This window comes from Anolis carolinensis, chromosome 4 (assembly GCF_035594765.1).
Source record: "Anolis carolinensis isolate JA03-04 chromosome 4, rAnoCar3.1.pri, whole genome shotgun sequence".
NCBI lineage: Eukaryota > Metazoa > Chordata > Lepidosauria > Squamata > Dactyloidae > Anolis > Anolis carolinensis.
In genome coordinates, this window is record NC_085844.1 from 226,218,377 (window position 1) to 226,230,768 (window position 12,392).

Here is a 12,392-nt window from a genome sequence, read left to right on the forward strand (position 1 = left end):
CTACTTAATCAGCACCCAGCCAGACAATCTACAGTCTAGGAACTGGTAGGTTTTGCATCCCTGCCAGGTGCAATATCCTGCAGCCCAGACTATCTTGTTTGCCAAAGCACACAGTATCTGCAGCGAGGATCTAACTGTGAGCCAAAAGGCACACACAATTGGACTCAAGTCATCACAGCAGCAGTCCCAACAAATTGTCTTTTTTAATTACTGGAGGGAGAGTGAGCAAGTGAGGAAGGGAAAGGAAGAGAAGATAAATCTTCAGACTAACCATATCCTTTCATGCCAGGTACTCAACAGCATTTGAGAAGCTGCTACATAAGCAAAGCAGTCTGCTCCTGCTAAACAGAGTTGTCTCCACTACAGAGTTGGCAAGGCTTGCAGGGAGTCCTCTGTCTGTCTGGTTAAAAATGTGCTTCCAACTGCAGCCAGTCCAGATGCTTCTGGGAAGCCCTTAAGCAGCAGAGCACAAAAAAGCAAAGGACTGGTTGCCCCCGTTCTTTGTTCTTAGCATCTGTTAGCACAAATCTATCCTCTTTACAACCCAAACATAATACACTCATCTGCTTGTTTATGATAGATTATGGGACATTTTCCTCCCCCTCTTCCTATATCTTGGTTTGAAAAAACACACAACTTTTTTGGCTTTTAGAGGCTTTTAATTGAGGAAAATAATGCCAATCAACAGATCACAGGGCAGGTAACACAAGTTTAACTGCTAGTCAAATACCTTTCAACTAAACAAACATTCTGAAAATTAATTTATTTGGTACAAGTAGCTATATCAGCTTCACAAGGTTAGATAGATACTCCAAAATCAGACCTTTGTCTCTTTTTCAGGAAAGTTGAAAAATCATGTCCCCATATTAATGTCCATACAAAGATATCAAGGGTGGATTCATTTTGGAAATTGATAGCAATTTAATGCCACTATAACTGTTGTGGCTCCAGGGGTGTAGCTCCAAGCAGAGGCAAATGAGAACGTTGTCCTCCAATAAGATTTCTATCGCCTCAAAGGACATTTGCATCTTGAATTCTTATATTTGTTGTGTGTGCATTCCCTTGATAATTTTGCCTTCCTCATTTCTTTGAATGCTTGAATTGCACTTTATTATAACAATGGAATAGAATATAAAAGGTATACACATTTAAAAAATAATATCTGTAAAATACAGTTACCCTGTGAAACCTGTATGCAATCAAAAAACAGACTTCCTGTGTCTTATGAGAAATTTACTAGTTCTGCATAATTTCCACCCATTTCCTGCCAAATGTGTGAGAATGAAGAATTGGTACATGGCGCCCTGCTGAGAATAAAAATTGGGAAGAAAATGTTAAAACAGAAAAAAAACCATTAATAAGGAGTGGAGTTGGGAGGAGAAAGCTGTTGTAAGTGTTTCTAGTGGAATGGGTATTTTCTGCCTGACAGAAAAAGCACAAGAGTGAGAAAACATCAAAACAGTGTTGGTTCAAAGCTTCAAGTGACAGAGGATGAGGGAGAAAGAGGACAGAACTTAGTCATGCAAAAACAGTACAAATGGGAGAGCCAAAGAGAAGGACTTCATTGGTGAGATGCAAAGCACAAAGAATTGTACTAGAAACAGTATGTAGAGACTGGAATAGCTTCATCTAAAGGGGAGACTGGAGTTTTAAAAGTTTTGGGTCAGGCTATAGCAAAGTTAGGGGGAGAGAAAGCAAGAAAAGGAGAAAGCATACCTTACCATGGATTGTCTTACGTTTTCTCAGGATGGTTGAGTGTAGCATGCCTTGTTCAATTCTCAACTGCAACATAAACCATCCTTCTGGACAGCCCTCTTTATCCTATTTTTTCTGATTGGTTACATCTGATGTTTGCATCCTACTATCTGTTTTCCTATCTATGTTAATTCTGAAGTCTAGTCTCTGATTGTTTGCTCTTTTATCTACCACCTATTGTGTCGCTAATCTGAAGAAGGAAAATTGCCTGTCTTCATTAACACAACTGAAATTTCCTCTGAAAGGATTTTCCAACAGTATGTCTCATGATTTATTGGCCAATATGACCATCTCAGACTTATAGTTGCCATCTTTCTCATTCCCAAGTTGGGGGTGGGGTGGGAGCTGTGCAGGGCTTACTAATGGTTACTCCAAGCTACATCACTATTACTTTAGTACCATGTTTTTCAGATTAATAGTTGGGAGTGAGGATGTGCCATTTTGCCCACTTATTGTTGTCATTGTTGCATGCCTTCAAATCATTTCTGGCATATAGCAATCCTAAAACCTATAATGGGGTTTTCTAAAACTCAGACTGTGTGACTCGTCCAAGGTGATCCACTGAGTTTCTATGGCTGAGTTGGGAATCGAACCCTGGTCACACTCCAAAGCTTAAACAACTACACCATGCTGGCTCTCAATTTTGCCCATTGCCTCGATAAAAAACCTTGTGTTAGTCCTACAAGTAACTAAAAACTTCTCGATGGTTTGTCATATCTACAAATTCAGCACCAATCAATGATAATGGAAGATCTGAAATGCCATGTCTTTTTGACTATGCACAATTAGCTCATATCTTCAAGGGCCATCTTACTGAGTTTAGCCAAACCATACTATCTCCTAGATACTGTTAGTAGGTAGCAATATATCTTTTGCTTTGTTGGGTGTCTTCCCCTACTCCCTGCTTAAGGCTGGATTTACACTCCCATATAAAATCCAAAAATATCTGCTTTAAACTTGGTTATATGGCAGTGTAGACTCATATAATCCAGTTCAAAGCAGATAGTTTGGATTATCTGATTTGATAAACTGGATTATATGGCAGTGTAGATCTGGAGGCATACTCCAGAAACACATTATTGTGCTGAATATACCCACATTTATAAATGTATGGGTTTCAAACAGCAATATCATAATATGAAAATAATATTCTCAATGTGGTCTCATTTCTCATGTTCTTTGTATAAAAGAAAAATATTCCCCTCTTTCTTTCCAATGGATTTTTATTTAAACAAAATTCCTTACAGCCTTTTTAATGGATTTACTCTGGGTAAACTTGAAGTGTGTGGGGTTTGCGCATATAAATAAATATGTCTGAGGAAGGAGAGCTTGTTGGGAGGAGAGACAGCAGAAGAACCAAACTGTTAAACTACAAATGAAGCCCTCATGGATTGAAGGCAGATGCTTCCTTAAATAGTCAGGGACTGTGCTGAAAATGGCTACGTTTAGTGTTTTTGTAAAACTGCTTGCTAGGAAGGTGAGCCAAGATGTCCCAAGGTTATTTGCTGTATTTTTCAAGGTTATTTTCAAGACTTATGTTTATTGATTTCATGTGCTTTTTTCCCTTATCCTCCATCTCTTTTGAATCTTAAATCATGTTAGTGGTCAGTGCCTCCCAAACCATCAAGACAGGAAAATGGTGTTTGCTAGCCAATGTTTTTGTTGCTCAGAGCCAACTCAGAAACTGTGATGTGGCATGTCTTGTATGTAAGCAAATGCCACTAAAGTGAACATTTCACCTCTGCTGTACCTGTGACAAAGAGCAAAGGATGTCAGAAATTGAGCCACAAATAAACGTGAATGTGAGAGGGGCTCTGTGAATTTGCCAAAGATCGCCACCCAACACCTGAAGGCAGATTTACAAGGGAGAACTCCGATAGACTCATAATAATATGTTGTTCCTCATTATGGCCACTATTATATATACAGCTGAAACAATACCACTAACAAGAGGGAGGTATCAGCAGGCTGGGGGGAATCCCAAGGTGTACAGAAGTCACCAACCCAATAATGAAACAGCATGCTTAGTTGGCATGGAAATCTAATGTGTGTCTTGCTGTGTGGAGGGAGACAGTGAATCCAGAGAAGAGGTTGGTGTAAAATGTCAGTCACTCAAATGGAAAACTCTGTGATGTAATACTTTACTGGGAGTCCCATCTGAATCCAATGTAAATACTTTGTTTGCATTTTGCTGCAACTTGACAGAATAATAATAATAATAATAATAATAATAATAATAATAATAATGCCAAAAGTGAAAAGTCGATGACAGATCCCAAGTGTAGACTCTGCAAGGAAGCAGATGAAACAATAGATCACATCCTCAGCTGCTGCAAGAAGATCATAATACCGTTGCTCAAATGATCCATTGGAACTTCTGCAACAAATACCATCTGCCTGTGACAAAGAACTGGTGGGATCACAAGCCTGAAAAAGTTACAAAAAATGAACACGTCAAACTACTCTGGGACCTTACTAAACCTCCCCTCCCCCTTTTTTTTCTTTCTTTTTTTCTTCTTTTTCTCTCCTTTTGTTTATATATATATATTAGTTTCTATATTTACTACTTTTCTATTTACTTAGATTGTTCCCCCACTTTTTATGTAAAAGAAATCTATTCTTATCCTAATAAAAATTATAATAATAATAATAAAAAAACTACTCTGGGACTTCCGAATTCAGACTGACAAGAGTTTTGGAGCACAATACTCCTGACTTCACAATCGTGTTAAAAAACAAAGTATGAATTGTTGATGTTGCAATCCCAGGTGACAGCAGGATTGAAAACAACTGGAAAAGCTGACACGATATGAGGATTTAAAGATTGAACTGCAAAGACTCTGGCACAAGCCAGTAAAGGTGATCCCAGTGGTAATCGGCACACAAAGGATTGGGAAATCATGTAAGCCATGTCATAGACACTGAGCAAATTAGTAAATTACTTGTCAGGAAGTTGCTTGGAAAATTGGTCTCTGTCATTTTCCTCACTCCCATCAAATTATGCCCATATTCTTTGTTTATTCTCACTTTTTAAAGTATATCACACTTTAGCTAAGAAGGTTTTCAAAATTATGCTCTACCGAACCTTTAAAAATCATTGATTTTACCCAAAGATCTGCACTTAAAACATGACCCCACCACTTACTTGTGGAAAGTTTCTTCCAAGAAATATTACTTTTCTTTTTTTCAAGTCTTCATTTCACTTTTTTTCTATATTTATTTTTAAACCTGTATTTTATTTGCATATTATCCTGCAAATATTTATATACTATGTGGTGTGGTGGTTTGAGCGTTGGGCTATGACTCTGGCTACCAGGGATCAAATTCCTGCTCAGCCATGGAAACTCACTGGCAAGAGAGGGTAATCTGACCAAGGTCACCCAGGGGGTTTCCAGGGCGTAGTAAAAATTCAAATTCTGGTCTCCAGAGTCATAGTCCTACACTCAAACCACTACACTGTGGTAAGTTGGCTCATACTATGAGTACAGCTAAAGCGAGATTGGAGCACTGTCTCTAAATATCTCCATGCTCCTGGTCGGATTGCATGCAAATATCTGAAATAAGACTTGTAAACATGTTCAGCTAAACATGCCTACATGGTTTTCAAGGTCATGAACCAAACCTTTATCCTATTTCCAAATGCAGAAGCTTTGTAAGCATGTTGAACGACTTCACTTGCATAATGCCATTCTCAGAACATGAATATTTTTAACATGGAGGGTTGAGGACATCTGGGAACAAGGTTTGCATTGTTGCCCATTTCTTTTCGTAACTTTAACTGTATGCATCTGATGGTGCGAAAATGTATCTGAAATCAGGTGTGTCTAGACCACTTCTATGCTGCCATATAAAATCCAGAATATCTGCTTTGAACTGGATTATATGGCAGTGTAGACTCATATAATACAGTTCAAAGCAGATAATTTGGATTATATGGCAGTGTAGAATGGGCCTTAGTTTTCATTCCTCACATGTTCTGGGGTCTTACTTTATGGCCTTCAACTTCAGGGGATTTGCTTCATGGCTTCATTCCTTTGATCCTGGTTCCTAACACACTTCAGGCTGTTGCCAATGTTCCAGCATGATGACTGTCTTAAAAGGAGCACATTGTTTGCCTATCATTGCTCTGTACTCTGACCAGCAGCAGTTCTCTACCATATTTAGCCACAGACATTTGGCTACCTGTGAAACAACAATCATTGCCCACCAATCTCACAATACATAATACCCGTTGTTCTGTCACGCGCTGGGCCTGTGACTGACTGTCTGTTATATAGGACATACGCTTTACGCCCAGCGGGAAGGGTCGTCGAGGAATTTTCCTGAAAAGATGGCCTTGAAGTCTTTAAAGAAATAACAAAGTCTTTATTGACGAACAAATAATAAATCTTCAAGGAGTCTTGTCCCACAGGACAGGCTATAGGCTTTGAATAACTGTGAAAACCCTCTTATAACCCCTCCCAGGCTATCTGTTATCTGGGCCTAGCTAGTCTGGGACCCACTGCCAACTCCAAGTGCGTCTGGTAGTTGAGTGGACCTACCAGCCAATGGCTTGCAGATGTTTCTGTGCTGTTGTTCTGTATCCCTGGACAGTCAATATCCCTGGGGTTCTTTAACCTTGGTGCTCTTTATCCCTGGTGGCCTTTATCCCTGGTGGGGAGTTGCACCACAGCACCTGAAGCAGATCCCGGATTTCTTGAGGATCTCGACTTTGTCTGCGTGAGGCTTTCTGGCAAACTCTCTGCAGTCGGCCAAACTGTGGGGCTTTGCATGCAGTGGGCACAAAACCTCTTTTGGTGTCATCTTGGCATCAGGTAGAGATGGGATGGTCTCTGTAGTCTTGTTTCTTTCAATGCCACTGTCCTTCTCAGGTTTCTTGGCCTCTTTGATGGGCCTATCCGTCCTTGGAGCCCCATAAAGAGTTGGAAATCCTGTCTGTGGGTCGTTAAGTTGCATGGCAGCATTTGTAACAAATTCCACAAGATGGGTGAATGGTGGGTAGACCTGATGATTAGCCTGCTTGTATCTGAAGACTTCCCTGCCCCATTCTTCCTGCAAGAAAAAGGGCAGTCTTTGAGTGATGGCAGTTTGGGACAAGTGCTGGTCCAGGCAGGCAAACCCTGGAAGCTGTGGGTTTCCCTTAGCTGACTGGAGCTCAACCAATAAGTCTGATAGGTCCCAAAGCTGTTCAAAGTCCTTAGGTTTGAGCACCGGGAACTTATGAAGTCTGTCCATCAGCGAGGCTTCAATTTGGGTGCTGGACCCGTAACACTGGTTAAGCCTTGTCCATGCAGTGTCCAGTGCTCTTTCTGGTTGGTCGATGAGGGCTGAGAAGATTCTTCTCACCTGGTGGGCTGATGTTGGACCAAGCCAGGCAACCATAAGAGTTAGTTCCTCCTCAGAGGTGAGTCCTAAATTCTGTATGGCACGATGAAAGGTCTTCTTCCAAAGTAGGAAATCTTCTGGCCTGTCAGAGAATTTCTCCACACCTTTGTCCCTCAAATCCTTCTTCGGGTTCCTGAACAGAGACTCGAGCTGTGACTGAGGAATCTGAAGAAACGGAAGGGGTATTTGGTCAGGGGTAAAGGTGAAGTTCTTCTCAAACCTAGAAGGTCCCTTCAGAGGAACATCTGTGATCTCAGGTATGGGTGAAACCCTGATTTCTATTGGCCTTGCAACCTGAGTTGGTGGCTGTGGGCTCCTGGCCCTGGATTCTTCGACCTGCCTGCGTGGCACGATGACGCTGTCCACCTGCACCAGCTTGTTGTCTTGGAAGCCAACGTGGGCTGGCAGAAGAGGTGTGCTTGGTGGTGTCGGTAGGCGGTTGACGTTTTCCTGAGACAGCTCTCCTTGCAGCGCCTTCGCCAGGATGTTGGCACAAACCCTCTTCTGAGCTGCATCTTGTTGGACACGTGTGAGCTTTAACTTTGCTTCTAATTCAGTTTGAGCCTGCTCGAAGTTCAGGCTTAGCTCTGCTGCTGCTGCCTCAGCTTCCGCCTCGAGGATCTTCTCCTGTAGCTCCATGCGCTTGGCTTCCTTGTTGTAGAAGGCCGCCATCGATGAGGAGCTGCTCCTTGAAACAGAAGATCCAGGCGCAGAGTCATGTCTGCTGCCAAACTTCTTGCTGGGGTGGCTGTGTTTGCTATGGGCAGACGTGCCTCCCTGACTATCCTTCAAACATAAGGCCTGTAGGGAATGTTTAAGGAGCTCAGGGCTCGCGCTACGGGTGGGAGAAGCTTGATCATCCCTTTCCCTTCTGGGGGAGGGGCTGAAGTCAGCTACATGAAACAGGTGTGCATAACTAGATTCCCTATGCTTAACACTATTTAAAAACTGTAGAGCTCTAAGATCTGATTCCTGGCTGTTTATTTTGCCAAGCACCTGGGTGATGCTATCCACTAGGGCTCTCCATTCGTTAACCAGAACCTTGAGATTAGCCCTGATACACTGAGACTCCCTAGTGTCTTTAGAACCTTCTAGTTGACCATCAAGGTTAACAATAGAAAGCCAGATGCTTTCAGCCTTATTTGTCAGCTGAGCCTCTTCTAGCAAAAGCAGGTCTAAAGCCTTTTGGGTAGGATGAATTGAACCCTGAGATCTCAAACTATTAGCTTTTCCCTCTGATTTTGCAGAGCCTAGAGTATGAGCCATAATCACAAATTAAGCAAACAAAATGGCAATGCAGTTACAAAAGCACACTCAAAACTTATTACTTTAAAGCAAGAAATAAGAACACAGCAATAAATCAGTTGCAAACAAACTCCTGCAAGCACCAAGGAGTTTGCAAAACCCCTTTTGCAGGCACCTGGTAGATGAAGTAGCAAGCACTGTGCAGACTTAGTCCTGATGCTACTGGAACAAAATGTTGCAATTTGCTGTGGAAAGCTTGCTTCTGCAGAGCGAATGTAGCAAATGCTGTGCAGGACTTGCTTCAAAAAGGGCGGGAAAGGCTTGCTTCTGTTGCTGGATCAAAATGTTGCAAACTGTTGTGGAAGGCTTGCTTTTGCAGAGGCTGCTGCAAATGTAGCAAACTTGGAAGAAAGGAGGAATGCACCGGCCCCTCCCTTCTGGTCACATGGGCTGTCTTCCAAGATGGCCGAAAATGCAGGAACACATTCACATGGATAGCAGGTAATGGAGGCTTGGAATGGCCCTGAACTGGCTCCCTTATGCACTGTCTTTTAGCTTTTTCAAGTCCTTTACTTTACTCCCGGGTGGCAGAAGCCACCAGCTACCTATTTCAATGTTCTGTCACGCGCTGGGCCTGTGACTGACTGTCTGTTATATAGGACATACGCTTTACGCCCAGCGGGAAGCCAGGGGCCTAAAGAAGGGTCGTCAAGGAATTTTCCTGAAAAGATGGCCTTGAAGTCTTTAAAGAAATAACAAAGTCTTTATTGACGAACAAATAATAAATCTTCAAGGAGTCTTGTCCCACAGGACAGGCTATAGGCTTTGAATAACTGTGAAAACCCTCTTATAACCCCTCCCAGGCTATCTGTTATCTGGGCCTAGCTAGTCTGGGACCCACTGCCAACTCCAAGTGCGTCTGGTAGTTGAGTGGACCTACCAGCCAATGGCTTGCAGATGTTTCTGTGCTGTTGTTCTGTATCCCTGGACAGTCAATATCCCTGGGGTTCTTTAACCTTGGTGCTCTTTATCCCTGGTGGCCTTTATCCCTGGTATTCTTTAACCCTGGTGTTCTTTATCCCCGGTGGTCTTGAATTTCTCCACACCTTTGTCCCTCAAATCCTTCTTCGGGTTCCTGAACAGAGACTCGAGCTGTGACTGAGGAATCTGAAGAAACGGAAGGGGTGTTTGGTCAGGGGTAAAGGTGAAGTTCTTCTCAAACCTAGAAGGTCCCTTCAGAGGAACATCTGTGATCTCAGGTATGGGCGAAACCCTGGTTTCTATTGGCCTTGCAACCTGAGTTGGTGGCTGTGGGCTCCTGGCCCTGGATTCTTCGACCTGCCTGCGTGGCACGATGACGCTGTCCACCTGCACCAGCTTGTTGTCTTGGAAGCCAACGTGGGCTGGCAGAAGAGGTGTGCTTGGTGGTGTCGGTAGGCGGTTGACGTTTTCCTGAGACAGCTCTCCTTGCAGCGCCTTCTTTATCCCCGGTGGTCTTGAACCCTGGTGGTCTTGAACCCTGGTGGTCTTGAAATAGGAAGCCTTTTATGGGACGAGCTGGTCTATGTCCTACAGCTGAATTTCCCAAGAGAAACTAACTTAAAAATGGCTCCTTCCCTCCCAGAGCCCTGAACAGGGGGCGGAACCAAACTTAATGGTGATTGACAGGTGGCCTGTCCTATGGCTGCAAACATTTGCAGCAAGAAAGTAAAATAGAAGGTTCTGGTACAGCTGTACCAGCACACCCGTTGCTAGCCATGTTTGTGAGGGGGAAGAACTTTTTCTCATTTACCCCAACAATTGCTTTCATGGCACCCCCAAACGACCCAGATTTCTCATTTGTCTAATGTTAGAACTGGCCTTCTCCAAAGTTTAAAATAGACTCTTTTGCATCATCATCTGATATGTCTAGCTTGAAATACCGGGGAAGAAATATGGGATCTTCTGCATACAAGGGATGGGGTTTACACCTGAGCTTTGGTCTTTTCTGCTTTCCTAGACAGACAAAAAGTAGAAACTGGAAAAAAATGTTGTGTGACAAATTCAAGCCAAAACAATAGTCATAGCCATAGCCAGATGTTTTGGCCTTCAACTCCTAGAAATCCTAACAGCTGGTAAACTGGCTGGGATTTTTGGGAGTTGTAGGTCAAAACATCTGGGGACTCACAGCTTGAGAACCACTGCACTAGAGTTTGGATCCACTTTAAATCCACTTTAGGGAGGAGTCTTTAAACAGCACAGCCAGGTCCTGGGCTTCACTAAACTACAAACCCCAGAATTCTGCTGGAGGCAGAAACCAAATATAAAGTGGATAAATGCTCAAGTGTGATGAGGCCCAAAGAGATTAATAACAGCAACATAAAATATAATACACATAACAATGTCAGCAAGTAGGAGACTTCTTGGTATGTGGCCCAATCTCTTAATCCTTGCATATGAGCAAACAAACTAGTAAGCAAGCAAGAGGACTTTAAATTTACATAATCCTATCAAGCATTTACTAAACACCATTTTCGCCTGTTATACTAGTAACAGAGATACTACATCGTAGATTTCAAGGGGTCTCTCCATGTACATTAGCTTTCAACATCAAGCCTTGGGGCAGTTTTAAGATGAAGAACCCTATCCACAATGTGACTCTTTTAAGTTTTTTGTGCATCCACTATGCTGCTTCAATTACAGGATGTACCAACTCCTCCTGCTTCCTTCTAGGTAGAGTAATCCATTCTAAATATATCCCTCTCAACCAAGCACATGTTTTGCTTACTATAGTGGTTGTGTGGGCATATGAGCCAAATGAAAATGCTGCAGCTCTTTATTTATTGTCCCAGATGTTATAGCTATACCATCTTTCACCGGAGGTATAAAGAAAACTGACCAAGAAGATGGATGAAGATACCTATGGGAAGTTTTACAGCATTTAGACTACCAAAATATATTTTGAAAGCTGAAACTTTCTCTCTGTAGCATGAAGAAATTAATACTTGCAGGAACTGAACATAACATTTCACAGCAACAAGAAAATGCTTTTTTGAACCTAGAGCTTGGCTGCTCTTATGCTGCTGCATGTATTTTCCCGTATGTAACAGGTCCCAATTATGACGATCCTGGTGCATTCCACCAGTAAGAGAAAATCCAACAGATCTATAAAAATCATGAATCATTCCAAAGTTTTAAATGTGTGAGCAAGGGAAAGGAAATTTTATGGGGCTGGAACGTTATTCATGCTATCTATCTATCTGTCTGTCTGTTTGTCTGTCTGTCAGGAAGTCACATATTACTTCAGTATTTACTACATACATTACATCTTTCCTACATCTAACCACCATGTACAAACCCATGAATCCAGCCATTTCTCAGGTGATATTTTCAAGAGCTTTCCAGAAAACAGTAAACTAGATTCATACATTTAACAATGACTATTTCTGTGCATGCTTAATCCAAAGTATTTCAGATCTTGGAGAGCTCAGTAAGATTTATTTGTGATAGAGGTGGGTGGGTGGGGGGGGGGGAGTGATTTTTGATCAATTGTTTTGTATGTTCCTTATATACCACCACTTTCTCACCAATGCCTTGAGTTCCTGTCTTATATGACAAGGATGTGTAAAAAGAATGGTTTGTAGCTGCTCCACAAATTGGCATTCCTTCACTTGACCAAATTCTAAGAAACACATTTTTAATGTCAAGTTGCAACAGTAAGGTTGTTGTGTGTTTTCCGGGCTGTATGGCCATGTTCCAGTAATACTTCAGGAACAATGCCATACAGCCCGGAAAACACACAACAACCCTGTGATTTCGGCCATTAAAGCCTTTGACAACACATTGCAACAGCTAGTTTGCAGTAAGCAATCCAACAAAGCGTGAGCTGGAAAATAATGGGATTGTGCTCTAGCTGATCTTACTATAACTATTGGTACCTACCTATAACAAGTAAGGGAAATAACAGGTATCTCCAGAAGCCCATACTGAGCATGCATAAACAGGAAAACAAAAAGAAAACAAAAAGA